This window comes from Rhinopithecus roxellana, chromosome 13 (genome assembly GCF_007565055.1).
Source record: "Rhinopithecus roxellana isolate Shanxi Qingling chromosome 13, ASM756505v1, whole genome shotgun sequence".
Lineage (NCBI taxonomy): Eukaryota > Metazoa > Chordata > Mammalia > Primates > Cercopithecidae > Rhinopithecus > Rhinopithecus roxellana.
This window is the reverse complement of record NC_044561.1, coordinates 113674547-113689886: the sequence shown is the minus strand read 5'-3', so window position 1 is coordinate 113689886 and position 15340 is coordinate 113674547. Positions and strand designations below refer to the sequence as shown.

The window sequence follows — 15340 nt, the reverse complement described above, 5'->3', positions numbered from 1 at the left end:
GACACAGGGCCTATGTTTTATTCACCTAGGACATACCAGTTGCTTAGCAATGGTGAGTCACATGAAGGAATTATGTGTGTCATGTGAATGAAGTTCCCATCTGGCACCAAGATGGCTAAAGATATCGAGAGAGCTGCAAAAGATTCTTGATTGGGTCTCAGACTTTTTGAGCTCATTGAATGTCCTTTGTACTGAAAAGGATATGAGGAAGGTTTTGCAGGATAAAGCCTAGGGGGATGTAAAAAGTGGCCTGCTGGGATTTGGGAGACAGAGATCAGTAAAGAGGGGTGTATACACCACAACATAGCAGGGAGAATGTCTAAGGGAACACCCCCATTTAGGTGTTTCTTAACTTTTATATGTAATATACTCCTGAACACAGGGCAAAATTCACATTATCTGGCAGATGTTATCATGTCTCAGCATGGCGTGGTCGTGTGTCAACTAGTTGTATCAAAGTCTGAATTCAGCATTCAAAAGGTGATTGGGAAGTATCCATGTTTGCTATAGGCAGAAGTTGAGCTTGCTTGTGTAACAGCCTTCCTGGTACTTCCTGGTAACGGAGAAATCTATCACAGGTGCTTGATAAAGATGAATGTAGTGATTAAACGAGCCCTAAGACCAGCCTTGCGTAAGTTTCTCCTGACTCTGTCATTGTTTGGACCTTACATTTTGAAAAATACTGATACATATCAAGAATTTTCCTAGATTAAAAGACAACTATGTACACCAGAGGGTGCTGTGTTTCAATTTTCATATCTCTTTCTTTTCCACTCCTGTGGTTGCATGCTACGTGATTCATTTGAGGACTAGCCAGTTGAGAATTTGCCCTCAACAAAGGACTGTTGAAGACCTGAACACACCCTACCCACTTGCTGCTTTCCCAGCATAACAGATGAGTTCAGACACGGCTACACCACACTACCCAGGTCTGCTTTGCTGTATACTAGTTCTTAACCATTGAGTTCTTTGTTTAAAACTAGACCATCTTTTTTTTTTTTTTATGCTGCAGCTTAAGTCCATTTTCAGTATTCTTTCTTTGGTGAAAATGGAGACCATCTGGTCATCATCCTCTGTGTAATAACAATGATTGAAGATGGTTATTAAGTCACCCTTCGGCCTCTTCTCTTGCCTAGGCAAAATTGTCTTCATTTCTGTGGCCATTACCCATAAATCTCATTTTCCAACCCTTTAATCATCTTGGTGGCTTCCTTTGAAAACTACTTCAAAGGCTGTTTCACTGCCTCTATTTTGGTGGGGTCTGGGCTGTCAGCATTTAATGGATATGGAATGTGGTTGTTTTAACCATCTAGTTTCCATAGCTAGTTTCCACATCTCCAGGCCAATCACTATCATTAACCATTAGGAGCTGCTTTACCATCTTTTCATTGTGATTACTTTATAAATATTATTGATTAATGTGTTGCTTTGACTGAAAATACAAATTTTAGCTTGTAAATAATTTTAGCTATTGGCTAATACAATTTTACAGCCTCATGTGTATGGCGTTTGAGGTTCTTTTCTAAGCTATTTGATTGTAAGTGAGTATGTTATCTCTTATTAGAGGATATATTAATTTTCCTGTGTTTTATTCATTTATTAACTTCTCTCTGATTGCCTACCATGTGTCAGGCTCTCTACTAGGGATTGAGGACCCAAAGATAAACAAAACATGGGGCCTAATTCAAGGAGTTGACAATCTGGAGAGAAAGTCAACCACATACAAAAAAATTAAAGGTAGAATGTGCTATAAAAAATGATTTAGGTACAGTGGGTAAGTTTAGAAAAGCTTCACTGAGGATATCATATTTGAATTGGGTCTGAGCATGAATTCGTCTTCAGGTGAGGGAGGGGGTTAAAGAAAACTCTAATGGAGGGACTCTAGTATGTGTGAAGGCAAGGAGGCTGGTGTGTTTAGGTTGCAGTAAACCAAGTATGCCGGGCTTGGACTTGAGTGACTGGAAAGACAGGAAGATGCAATGCTGAGAAAAACTGCTCTTGCCAAGCCGAGAAATGTTCAACAGAAACATAAGGTGAGCTGCATGTGTCATTTAAAATGTTCCAGGAAAAATAAAAATAAATAAATAAATAAATAAATAAATAAAATGTTCCAGGAGCCACATTTTTAAAAAAATCAAAATTAACAAGTCAAAAAATAAGCTATCAAAGCAATAAAAAAGCGATGGGGGGAGATTAAATGCATATTACTAAGTGAAAGAAGCCAATCCAAAAAGGCTACATACCTGTATGATTCCAACTATATGACATTCTGGAAAAGGCAAAACTATAGAGACGGTAAAATGATCAGTGGTTGCCAGGGGTTAGGGAGGAGGGAGGGATGAACAGGCAGAGCACAGAAGATTTTTAGAGCAGTAGAACTATTTTGTATGATATTATAACTAATTGTAGATACATATCATTATAAATTTGTCCAAACCCATAGAATGTACACCAAGAGTGAACCCTAATGTAAACTGTGGACTTTGGGTGATAATGATGTGTCAGTGTAGACTGATCAGTTGTAACAAATGTACCATTCTGGTGGGGGATGTCAATAATGAAGTAGGCTATGCATGTGTGGGGCAGTGGGCATATGGGAAATATCTATACCTTCTGGTCAGTTTTGCTGTGAACCTGATCTAAAAAATAGCCTGCTAAGAAACACAAGTCAAATTAATTTTAATAATACATTTTATTTAACCCAATTTATCAGAAATACTAATATTTTAACATGTAATTGATATAAAAGTTATTAACTAGATATTTTACTTTTTTTGGTACTGAGTCTTTGAAATCTGGTCTGTATTTTACATTTATAGTACATCTCAATTCACAGTAGCCACATTTCAGATACTCAGTACACTCATGAGTACGTATGGCTAGTGGCTGCTGTGTTGGACAGGGCAGGTCTTGAAACCTGGACTTGCCTGACTCAGAAGCCTCAATTCTCAGCCACAGTGATATCCTGCTTCCTAAGTACTATAATGATAAACACAAGAGGAGAGGAGCTTTCAGATGATCATCTAATCCTATGATGTTAGCTGTTGCTCTCCACACTGCCCGGTGGCTCCAGTCTGAAGCATCTAGGCAGTGCTGTCCAACAGAAATATAATGAGAGTCAATATGTGATGATAAGTGTCTGATGAGCCACATTGAAACAGTAAAAAAAAAAAAAAAAGCAAAATGAATTTAAGAATGTATTTAACCTAGTATATCCAAAATATTATTTCAACATGTATTCAATATTAAAAATTATTAATGAAGGCATATAGACCAATGGAGTAGAATGGAGAGACCAGAAACAAACCCTCACACATAAGGTCAAATGAGTTTTTACAAGGATGCCAAGACCTTTCAATGGGAATAGGACAGTCTTTTCAACAAATGGTGCTGAGAAAACTGGATAGCTACATGGAAAATAATGGAATTGGATCCTTACCTTACACCATATATAAAAGTTAACTCAAAATGAATCAAAGACCTAAACAAAAGATCTAAAACTAGAAAATGCTTAGAAGAAAACAGGAGAAAAGCTTCACGACATTTGCAAACCATATATCTAATAAAGGGGTAGTATCTAGAACATACAGATAATTTCTACAACCCAACAAGAACAACAAAAAACCCCAGACAGCCTGATTAAAATGGTCAGAGGACTTGAATAGACATTTATTCAAAGAAGATACACAAATGAACAATAAGCACACTAAAAATGCTCAACGTTAGTATAATTAGGCAATACAAATCAAAACCACAGTGAGATACAGCCTCACACCCATTAGGATGGCAGCTCTGAAGAAAAGGAAAAAGAAAAAAAAAACAAAATAACAAGTATTGGCATGGATGTGGAGAACTCTTGGGAACTCGGTGCACTGTTGGTGGGAATGTAAAATCGTGCAGCTGTTACGGAAAACAGTATGGCAGTTCCTCAAGAAATTAAAAATAGAATCACCATGTGATTCAGCAATTCCACTTCTGGGTAGATACCCGGAAGAGTTGATAGTAGGGACTCAAAGAGATTGTATGTCCATGTTCATAGCAACATTATTTACAATAGGCAAAAGGTAGAAGAAACCCAAGTGTTCATTGATAGATGGATGGATAAAATGTGGTATATACATACAGGGGGATATTATTCACCCTTTAAAAGGAAGTAAATCCTGACATACACTATAATATGGATGAACCTTGAGGATACTATGCCAAGTTAAATTGATCAGTTATAAAAAGGCAAATACTGTATGTGTCCACTTATATAAAATATCTAGAGTAGCCAAATCAACAGAGACAGAAAGCAGAATAGTAGTTGTCAGAAGTCAGGGGTGGGCAGGAAATGGGAGTTACTGTTTAATGGGTGTAGGGTTTCAGTTTTGTAAGGTGAAGAATTCTGGAGGCAGATGGTGATGATGGTTGCACAACAATGTGACTGTGTTAATGCTACTGAACTCTCCGCCTGAAAATGATTAAGATGGTAAATTTTATGTTATGTATATTTTACCACAATTTCTAAAAGTCCCTCCACCAAGAAAGATGTAAGTGCTTCTGAGACCATTAACTTTTCATATGGGAAAAGAGAAAAAGAAGAGAGATGTGAATAAAGGAAACTAGGAAAAAAAAATAAGTATGCTTGGAAATCTGGATGTATGGTACAGTGGACTGAATGTATCCCCTAAAATTCATGTGTTGAAATTTTAATCCCTAATGTGATTGTCTTAGGAGGTGAGGCCTTTGGAGGGTAAGTGGGTCATGGGGTGGAACTCTCATGAATGGGACTGGTGGCCTTATAAAAGAGACCCCAGACACTCCCTGGTCCCTTCCGCCATGTGAGGACAGTGGGAAGTTGTCTGTCTATGAGGAGGTAGGCCCTCACCAGACGCTGAATATGCCACACCTTCATCTTGGACTTCCTGGTCTCAAGAACTGTGAGAAATACATTTCTGTTGTTTGTAAGCCATCCAGTCTATGGTATTTTTGTTATAGCAGCCCAAACGGACTAAGACAGGTGGTGAGAGGTGAGATGAAGATTTAGGAAGTAGACCTAAGGCTGTATTTTTTATTTGTTTGTTTCGTTTTTTTGAAGGGTGAGTGCCAAGGTTAATGGAGCCAGATATTTATGTGCATAGTTTTTTAAAACCTGCAGGGATCAATGGCAGTTGGAAGTAATGGGTTTGGAACTTGGCAGATAGGTCAGGGCTGGCAAGGGTGATTTGGAAATCTCTTGAGTAGAGGAGATTGCAAAGTCCTGGGTGTGAGTTTTGCTCCCTTTGGAGAGATTGTAGAGGTGTGGGTCTTAACTTCCTTTGGGTTCTGAGTGGTTTGAGACTAGAAGGAGTAGGAAGGAGCCACTTGACTGATGACCTTGGTGCAAGTGGTTTGGGCAGAAGGGAAGGAAGGAATGGGACCTACAATGCACCAAAGATTGATGAGCAAGGAAGTTGAATAAGTGGGACAGTGGCAGTCTGGCTCCATGGGGGAGGGGGAAGATGGGAGAGGCCAGTTAGGGGATCTTTTCTATTTTTTATGAGATTTAAGTGGTGTTTCATGTAATACCACTATGATACACTTGGACTAGAAATTTTCTTGTCCGAGTGTATCATAGAAGCAACAATAACAAACCAATATGTAATATTAAAGCAGTCCTTTTGCTTTTACCAAATTCATAATGGCAGATACATTGCATCTATTCTTAGATGTATCCATTCTCAGAATATATGACATCAAAAGAAGCTCTTAGAAACTTCTGATTTAGGCTCCTGAAGTCTCACAGAAAGGAAAATAAATAATGCTAATTATCTTGCAGCAGAAGTTAACTCTTCCCCCAGTACTCTGCTGAGTGTATCACTGGTGAGTGTGGGTTCATGCACATGCACTCACATATTGCAGGAAGAAGGCTGAGAATGGGAACAGGGAGATATATCTACTTCATTCCTGATAAATAGTTGCTGGAATTTTATATTTTGCACCATGACAACCACTCTCATTTTCATGATTTATGATTGACTTTATTGCTTTCTAGATTAGAGAAGTCTCCGGTACTGAGAACTATTCCTCTCCATTCCTTTTGCTTCACCTTGATGCTCTAAGGTTTCTCAAAGACAGAGCAAGTATCCTCAGAAGCCTCCCAGTGCATCTTCCATTTGGCTGTCAATATCTCTGTTCTGCTGCCCCCCACCCCAGGACAATAATGTGAAAATGAAGAGCTGTTGGAAAATACAGAACTTTATTGAGCAAATGCAGTTGGTCCCATTAGTTGGGCAGCATAAGATTGGAAGGTGATTTGCAGAGAAATATCCTGGCTGTAATGATAAGGCTGATCAACCCAGTGAATAGGACTTAATCTCACGGGAAACTGATACTTCCGGATGAAATACTAATAGCTTTCAAAACACTGCTCATAAAGTAAACATTTCAGAAACTGTCCTGGGCCAACTAAGGTAGAGCCATGGCCCTCTATTGTTCCAGGGGGGCTAGGCCCTGGGTACTTGCAGCTTCACTCTGCTCAGGCCTGGGGCAGTACCCTTCTATGGATGAGGGACCTACAGTTCTTCTAACAGAAAGGGATAGGAATGGTGTAATAGCTTCCTTCCCTTTTGTACAAGTAAAATAAATTTTAAATTTGATCTGTTGAATTCATTTGAAAATAGAGGAACCAGGAGGTTATCAGAAAGGAGTAGGAAGTGAGCTAGAGACAATAATTTGATGACAGAATGACAATTTGATTCAGAATGACAGAATCAAAAAAGGTGAAGACAAACTGATGACTCCTGTGATTTCTGCTGTGCTGCCAGCATCATAGGATTGTGGAGAGCTTAAACAAGAAAAAACAGTGTATACCCCAAAGAATAAAAAATAAGATCCCAAAGAGATATTTGCACATCCATATTCACTGCAGCATTATTCACAATAACCAAGAGGGGGAAGCAATCTAAATGTCCATCAGTGGATGAATGGATAAAAAAAATATGATATATACGTATCATGGAATATTGTTTAGCCTTAAAATGGAAAGGAATTCTTTTTTTTTTTTTGACAGAGTCTTGCTCTGTCGCCCAGTCTGGAGCGCAGTGGTGCGATCTCAGCTCACTGCAAGCTCCGCCCTCTGAGTTCACGCCATTCTTCTGCCTTAGCCTCCTGAGTAGCTGGGACTACAGGCACCTGCCACCACGCCCGGCTAATTTTTTGTATTTTTAGTAGAGACGGGGTTTCACTGTGTTAGCCAGAATGGTCTTGATCTCCTGACTTCATGATCCACCCGCCTCAGCTTCCCAAAGTGCTGGGATTACAGGCGTGAGCCACGGCGCCCGGCCCAAGATAAGTACTTGTTTTAGCTAGCTAGGTTTCTGGTAGTTTTAGTAGTGGTAGTAGGATGATGAAAACAGCTTACTTTTCATTCTCTTCTGGTTGGGCTACATCTTGAAATATAACTTCACTTTTATGAGGTATCTAAATTAGTCAAACTCTTAGAAAGTAGCATGGTAGTTGCCAGGGGCTGGGGGAAGAGTGAAAGGAGAATAGTTATTTGATGGGTATAGTGTTTGAGTTTTGCAAGATGAAAAAGTTCTGGGGATCTGTTGGTCAACAGTGTGAATGTGCTTAACACTACCTAACTGTACACTTAAAAATGGTTAAGACAGGCTGGGCGCGGTGGCTCACACCTGTAATCCCAGCACTTTGGGAGGCTGAGGCAGGCTGATCACCTGAAGTCAGGAGTTCGAGACCAGCCTGGCCAACATGGCAAAACCCCGTCTCTACTAAAAGTACAAAAATTAGCCTGGCATGGTGATGGGTGCCTATAATCCCAGCTACTCAGGAGGCTGAGGCAGGAGAATCGCTTGAACCTGGGAGGCAGAGGTTGCAGTGAGTCAATTTGCGCCACTGCACTCTAGCCTGGGTGACAAGAGTGAGACTCCATCTCAAAAGAAGAAAAAGATGGCTAAGACAATAAATTTTATGTTATGTTTTTTTTGTTTTTTGTTATGTTTTTTTTTTTATTTGTTTGTTTTTTAACCACAGTGTTTAAAAAAGAAAGGTAGGCTGGATAAAACAGCTGATGTACCTCTAGTTGTTACAGTTAATTGTCATCCTTCAGTGGCCAGCCTCTGAGTGGGATGTGGTGGTAATTAGAACAGCAACAGTAGCTGCAGCAACTATGATTTATTGAGTGTTTCCTGTATCTCAGACAGCATGCTAAATCCTTTTGTGTACTTCTTATCAATTCACTGAATGTCATGTCAGCTCTATGAGGTAGGCATTAATAGCTCCTCATTTTACCAATGAGGGAATAGATTGTGAGGACTTAAGTCATTTGCCCAGGAATACACAGTCCACAGTGGTAGGGCTCTAGGACACAAACCCAGCTCTGTCTGACGTTAGGGTCTTAACTGCATTATCAGCTACTGTTTATTCACCCATTCAGTCACTGAAAATGATTATTATGTGCTAGACATTGTGCTTATATGCTAGGGAAACAGTGGATATAGGCCCTGACCTTACTTACAGAGCTTACAGCCTAGCTAAAGTGAAAGACAGTAAGCAGGAAAAGAATCAGATGAAGATCCAGACAAATTTTGATAAATGTTATGAAAGAAACAATTAGGATGCTGTGATAGAGAATAATTCAGCTTGGATTTGGGGGAGCCAACAAAGACATTTAGATAGGATGTTCAGAGAAAGTCTAACATTCCTTTCTTAAGACAAGAAGGTAGATTTCAAAGAGGCAAAGGGGAAGATAGCTCAGAAGTCCTCTGTTGCAGTTATAAATGAGTGTCTGAAAATGTGTATCCGAATGGCCTTGTGATGAAAGAATCCTAGTCCTGCTTAATTCGAGCAGTGCTCCCTTGTCCCAGCGGGCCACTTCACCTCAAAGTCCTCCTTTTTGTGGGGGAAAAATAGAACTTGTATCTAGATCAGTTTTTGGTTGTATTAGTTAATGGTAATAGGATGATGAAAACACAACTTCCATTTAATTCTCTTCTGGTTGGGCTACATCTTGAATGCTTTATTCAGTTCTAATTGCCACATTTTTAGAGAAATGCAGATGAATTAGAATGTATTCAAGGAGAAGTTCGTTAGAGAGAATGTGCAATAATTCAGGACACTTAGCTGCAGAAGTAAATACTGAAAGGGGAAATGATCTTCAACTGTGTGAAAAGCTGATACATAGAAAAGAGAGTTGACTCGTCATTTAGTAAAAAGAGTTGATTTATGTCCAAAAGACAAATCTAAAAGCTGGGAACCAGGTCCAACTAAGAAAGGGACTTTGTAATAAATTGTCATAAATGATAATGAGCTCCTAGACTTGATAATCAACTGGAGACTGGATAACAGATTGCTGGAGGATTTTCTAATTAGGAAAGAAGTTGGACGGCATATATTGTCCCATTCCTCCATATTGGGTATTTTTTTGTTTTGTTTCTTCTTTTATTTTTTTATTTTTTGTTTTATGTGTTGGATATCTCTAAGTTATTTTAGAACTATGGCTTTATGGCCACAGGCAAATAGAATATATAATATATAGTTTTAAGTGAAGTGCTCATGTGTACCCCTACAGAAGTTAAACCAAAAGCTCATCTGTAGCTATTAGAAGTTTGAAATGTAAAGGAGCACTACTTGGTATTTGACCCAGTTACATACTCTGTAAGGACCTCTACTCTGACATCATTAGCTTCTCACTTTCTCACTTGTTATTTGTAACAACCCATGTATTTTGGGAAATGTGCTAACATTTTTTCCACTTATGTATTTCTTCAACTTTTAACTTTTTGTTTTAAATACATAGCACATTAGCATTGTTCAGAATTTAGAAGGAGCTACAGGGAAAAGCATCCCTCAAACACATCTCCCTCTTCCCCTCCCCAGGGGGCAAACACTATTATTAGTTTCTCACATATTTTTCTAGAGGTATTTCTAGTATATAATTTTTATTCTGTGCTTTGCTTTTTTAAAAGCTTAACATAAATCAAGATACGTTGAAGGTTAATCGTAGCAGCATAAAAAGCACTTCCCTCGTTCTTTTTCACAAGTGTGTATTACTCCATTGTATAGATGTGCCATAATCGATTTGACTATGTCCTTTTGATGGGTGATTAGGTTATTTCCAGTCCTTTGCCATTACCATGCTGATAGTAGATTACCTTATACATGTATGAGTTCATATATGTGCAAAATATATCAGCAGGCTGCCTTCCTAGAGGCAGAACCTGGTGAGTCAGGGAATGAGCATTTATAATTTTGTTCTTGTTAAATACTTCTTAATAGAAGTCTTACCAGTTTTCACTCCAGCAAGCAGTGTGTGAGAATGCCTATTTCTGCAAACCCTTGCCAACTCAGGATATTTTTATCCAACATTTCAAGCCTTTCCAAAGTAAGTGAAAGAAAAATAATCAGAGTAATTTTAATTTGTATTTCTCTTACTGTGAGTGAAATTGAGCGTTTTTTCTTGTGTGTAAGATCTTGCTGGACTTTGTAGTGAGGCCATTGAAGAAAATCGTCAATACAGACTAAGCCTGGAAGAGGGAAAAGGAACATCTTATCCACAGTGGTGAGCCAGAGAGAATTTTTCTTTCTTTCTTTCTTTTTTCTTTTTCTTTTTTTTTTTTTTTAACAAATATTCTTGAGAGATTTGAGTGAGCTCACCAGCCTGCAAGCTATTTAGCCTGTAAACTGTCTGGCCCACACTGGAAAATTTCAATTAAAACAAAAGTAATCTCAGAAGTAAAACCACATCCAGAACAATTTCTTTTTTACTGTTTAGTTTTAAATTTAATAAAGTAATTTACTTTGTATTTGGAACAAAATTTAGGATGCAAGTACATTTAAAGTAACGTGTTTAACTCTGAAAGGCACTGTCTCACACCTCCGAGAGTGCAATTTCTAACTACTTGGCTCTTATAATACCCTAGATTTGGTCCCAGCCTCCCCCCAACCCCCACTTTCTGTAGTTTCTCTGTAGATTTGAGCAGATTTTGGCAAAGACCAGAGTCTTTTCTTTGGGAACATTGGCACTACACAGCCTCCTTGCTCATTAGCAGTCTGACCCATTAATTCCCTGCAACACTTGTGACCAAACCAGTTCAATCCAGTTTTTCCTCTGGAAAAGGACCTTTGAGTTTTAGCAGCACAGATTTGCTTTGCTTTTTTCACATAGCTTCCCAGGTTCAAACCTGTGTTGGTTGGTTGATGGCAACACTATCCTTCTAGTTATCAAAAATCAAGGATCTAGTTATCCTTACTTAGATCAAAAATCTTGGACTCATCCTTGATTCCTGTGGGTACAGTGTTCACATCTTCCTATCCATTCCTTTAGGAAATCTTTTCTGCTTTCCTTTCAAAACGTATCCAGAATCCAGCCACTTCTCCTTACTTCCATCTCTACCGTCCTGGTCCACGCTGCTGTGATGTCCTGCCTAGATTGATGTCTGACAGGGTTCCCTGCTTCTCCGCTGTTTTCCTACAGTCTATTCTCAACACAGCCAGCAGAGCCATGCTGAAGGACATGTGTCGGATCACACCAACCTTCTGCTCAAAGCCCTCTCTTGGCACTGCCCATCTCAGAGAGACTCAGATCATGGCATGTAGTGAGGCCCTGCACGAATCCCCTCCCTGCTCCCCACCCCAGCCTCTTTGACCTTGTCTTCTACTACTGTCTCTCTGCTACTGCCGCCCAGCTCTGCTGGCTTCCTTGCTGTTCTTTGAACATGTCAGACACATTCTCACCTCGAGGTCTTTGTACCAGCTGATGCCTGTGCCTGAAGTGTGCTTCCCCACATACCCAGATGGCTCACTTCCACACCTCTGAGTATTGGCTCCAGTGTCACTTTCTCAGTGAGGTCTCTTCTGACCACTGTATATCTAAATTGCAGTCTCACCCCTCCCATGCTCCACACTTCTTCAACCTTTCCCTGCTGTACTTTTCTTCTTCTACTTTTTACTCTGACACATAATTTCATTTTCTTATTTTATTTATTATCTCTCTCCCCCAGACTAGAATGTAAATTCCAGGAAGGCAGAGATTTCTGTCTTTTTTGTCTTCCCCATATACTGGCATGTCTGGCATAGGAAAAGCACTTAGTAAACATTTGTTAAATGAATTAACTATCTTTTCTCTACAAACTTGTTCCTCAAATTCTGCCAAATCTAAATTGAAACAAGCAGGTCTTGTATTTTGGTACCAGTCCTGGTAATGTGGATTAAATCCAAGAGCATTGATCCATATTTTTCTGGGGAATCTCACATTAGAAATAATGTGGCATCGTTTGGGTAAAAACCTTTGTGAAAGATTAAATATGACATGAGTAAGTTTAAGGAAGGTGATAAATGTGCTTAGACTGTATCTGGGGAATTAGATTTAGATTTAGATGCTACTCTTGAGAAGGCTATAGACAAATAAGAGCACATTCAGAGAGGAACAGTGGAGAGTGGTGCGGAGTCTCTGTCCCAGTCACACAAAGTGCAGGAACTGAGGATTATTGGTTTAGGGGAAGAGAAGACTTTTAGGGAACATGATTTCTTTTTTCCAAAAAAATCACATTTTTCAAGTTGAAAAATGTGTCTGCTGGGCACAGTGGCTCACGCCTGTAATCCCAGCACTTTGGGAGGCTAAGGCGGGCAGGTCACCTGAGTCTAGGAGTTCAAGATCAGCCTGGGCAACATGGCAAAACCTCATCTCTACGAAAAAATAGCTGGGCATGGTATCGGCTACTTGGGAGGCTGAAGTGGGAGGATCACTTGAGTCTGGGAGTTCGAGGCTGCAGACAGCCATGATTGTACCACTGCACTCCAGCCTGGGTGATAGAGTGAGACCCTGCCTCAAAAAAAAAAGTATCATGTAGAAAGTCAAATATCTTGTTTGTATACCTAGAATCACCTCCTATTTCTGTGACCTCATCCATCACAAGCAGATCCAGCTTTTTTGGAACTTGAACATTAGTAAGGGGGACCCTCCTAAGAAAAAAAAAATCTAAGAATAAAATTATAAAGATACAAAGTTAGATACAGGCTTTGGAAGGTGCCTGTGCATGAGAAGCGAGGGTCCCCGAAGCTTCGGCTATAGTAGCTTCATAGGAAATCTACCACATTCAGATTTGTACAATAGCAAAACTGAATCCCTTCTAGCTCTCTAAGCATGCCATGTTTTCCTCTCCCTCTAAGATTTTTGTATAAAGTGTTCCCTTTGTCTACAACACCCTTTTCTCAACTTATCTACTTGGTAGTATTTATTCATCCTTCAAGCTCTAATCCAAAAACAACCTCCTCTATGAGGCCTTACCCCAAGTTCCCGGAAGACAGAGTTGGGTAGAAAGTCTTTTCCTATGCCCCACAGAACTTTGTGCATGTTTCTACTACGACACTCAGCTTATTGTCTGATTGGTGTTGATCATTTTGTTGATGACTTTGTAGATCATTTTGCTGATGATCTTGTTTGTCTTCAGACTGTGTATCAGTCAGGTTGGGGTGCCATAACAAGCTACTCCAAAAACCTCAGTTGCTTAAAGTGACAAAGGTTATTTCTTGTTCATACTGCATGTACATGGTGGGTCAGCTATTGTTCTTTTAGGACTCAGGCTAATAGAATAGCCGCCATCTGGAACATAACCAGTTGAAGGCCAAAGAATAAATAGTGAGGCAAAGCATATACTTTCTCCTAAAACTTTTGCCCTGGAGGTGACACATTTGTTCACATTTCATTAGTTTCACCTAACTTCAGATAGGCAGGGAAATCCAATGCATCCAGTGGAGAGCAAGGCCCAGAGCCCTGGTGGATAGCTTAATAACCACAACAGACTATTAGCTTCTTGAGTTATAGGGCTAGCTAGCATCTTTTCAAAAATCCTTATATACCCAGTGCCTAGCACATAGTAAGTCCTCAACTCTATTTGAGAGAAAAAACAAATTTAGCAAATAAAACTTGCAAGAAAGTTTTGTTGTTTTTGGTGCTTACTGCAAGGAACCATTTCAAACATCTTTCTAGTGTCAATAGGTGCCAAGCTCCCGATCTTTGGAGATGTTCAGGTGTAGGCCATCCTAACCACCTGGTAGTGGTACTTAAGGTAAAATTCATGCAAAGGTGAGTGGTTAGAATATATGATCTCTGATGTCTCTTTAATTCTGAGGCCTTTGTATTTCTATCACAATCACCTTCTGAGATTGAGAAAGAACAAATTAGTGTTTACTTGAGAGGTAATATCTAACTAGAGCAGGCTATTTCTGTTGGTGACTAGACAAAAATAAGAATTGTTTGAGGGGGAAGGCCAGGCGCGGTGGCTCACGCCTGTAATCCCAGCACTCTGGGAGGCCGAGGCGGGCGGATCACGAGGTCAGGAGATCCAGACCATCCTGGCTAACACAGTGAAACCCCATCTCTACTTAAAATACAAAAAATTAGCCGGGTATGGTGGTGGATGCCTGTGGTCACAGCTACTCGGGAGGCTGAGGCAAGAGAATGGCGTGAACCTGGGAGGCGGAGCTTGCAGTGAGCTGAGATTGCGCCACTGTACTCCAGCCTGGGTGACAGATTGTTTGAGGGGGAAAAACAAGTAGAGAGCTCTAGCCTTGAGCCCTTGGCTGATGATGGCGATTACTAAATGCAGAAATTATTGTGACCCTTAAGTAACCAGAGGGCAAATTGAGGTCAGCTCTGGCCTTGACATTGCTTTGATGCTTGAGGATTTGGGGTTGGAAATAGACTTGAGTTCTTTGTAACTTTTTTGTTTTCAGCAGAAATCTGACAGTTCCAACAGCAGATCCACTTACTCAACTGCCAAGGTCCTGTTCACATACATTCCTGAGGAGGGACAGTTTTCTACATGTTCTTTTTGTTATAGAGTCCTACTGACTTACCATGGCCTAATCACTAAGACTCACTTTAAAAGAGTTCTCTATTAATACATAAGAATAAGTAATACAGACCCTCTTCTGACAGTATAAAAGTGTTATAAATATTAAGGATCATAATAACTGTCAAGCCTTTTACCATTTATTTATTTATTTATTTATTTATTTAGACATAGGGTCTTGCTCTGTTGCCCAGGCTAAAGTGCAATAGCATAATCCCAGCTCACTGCAGCTGCGACCTCCCAGGCTTTAGCAGTCATCCTGCCTCAGCTCCCAATTAGCTGTGACTACAAGCTTGCGTGCCACCATGCCAGCTAATTTTTAAATTTTTTTGTAGAGACGGAGTCTCCTTATGTTGCCCAGACTGTTCTCAAACTCCTGGGCTCAAGTAATCCTCTCTCCCTGGCTGCCAAAGTACTGGGATTACAGGTATGAGCCACTGGTCCAGCCTCTTTTTTCGTTTTTAGGAGACAGGATCTTGCTCTGTTGCCCACATTGCTGGAATGCA

General features: G+C 39.9%; 1 protein-coding gene across 5 annotated transcripts in view; it reads left to right on the top strand.

Annotated features, from left to right (window-relative positions):
• ZHX3 (zinc fingers and homeoboxes 3) overlaps positions 1-15340 on the top strand; it is an 89251-nt gene that overhangs the window by 32708 nt on the left and 41203 nt on the right. The gene's annotated exons all lie outside the window — the stretch shown is intronic.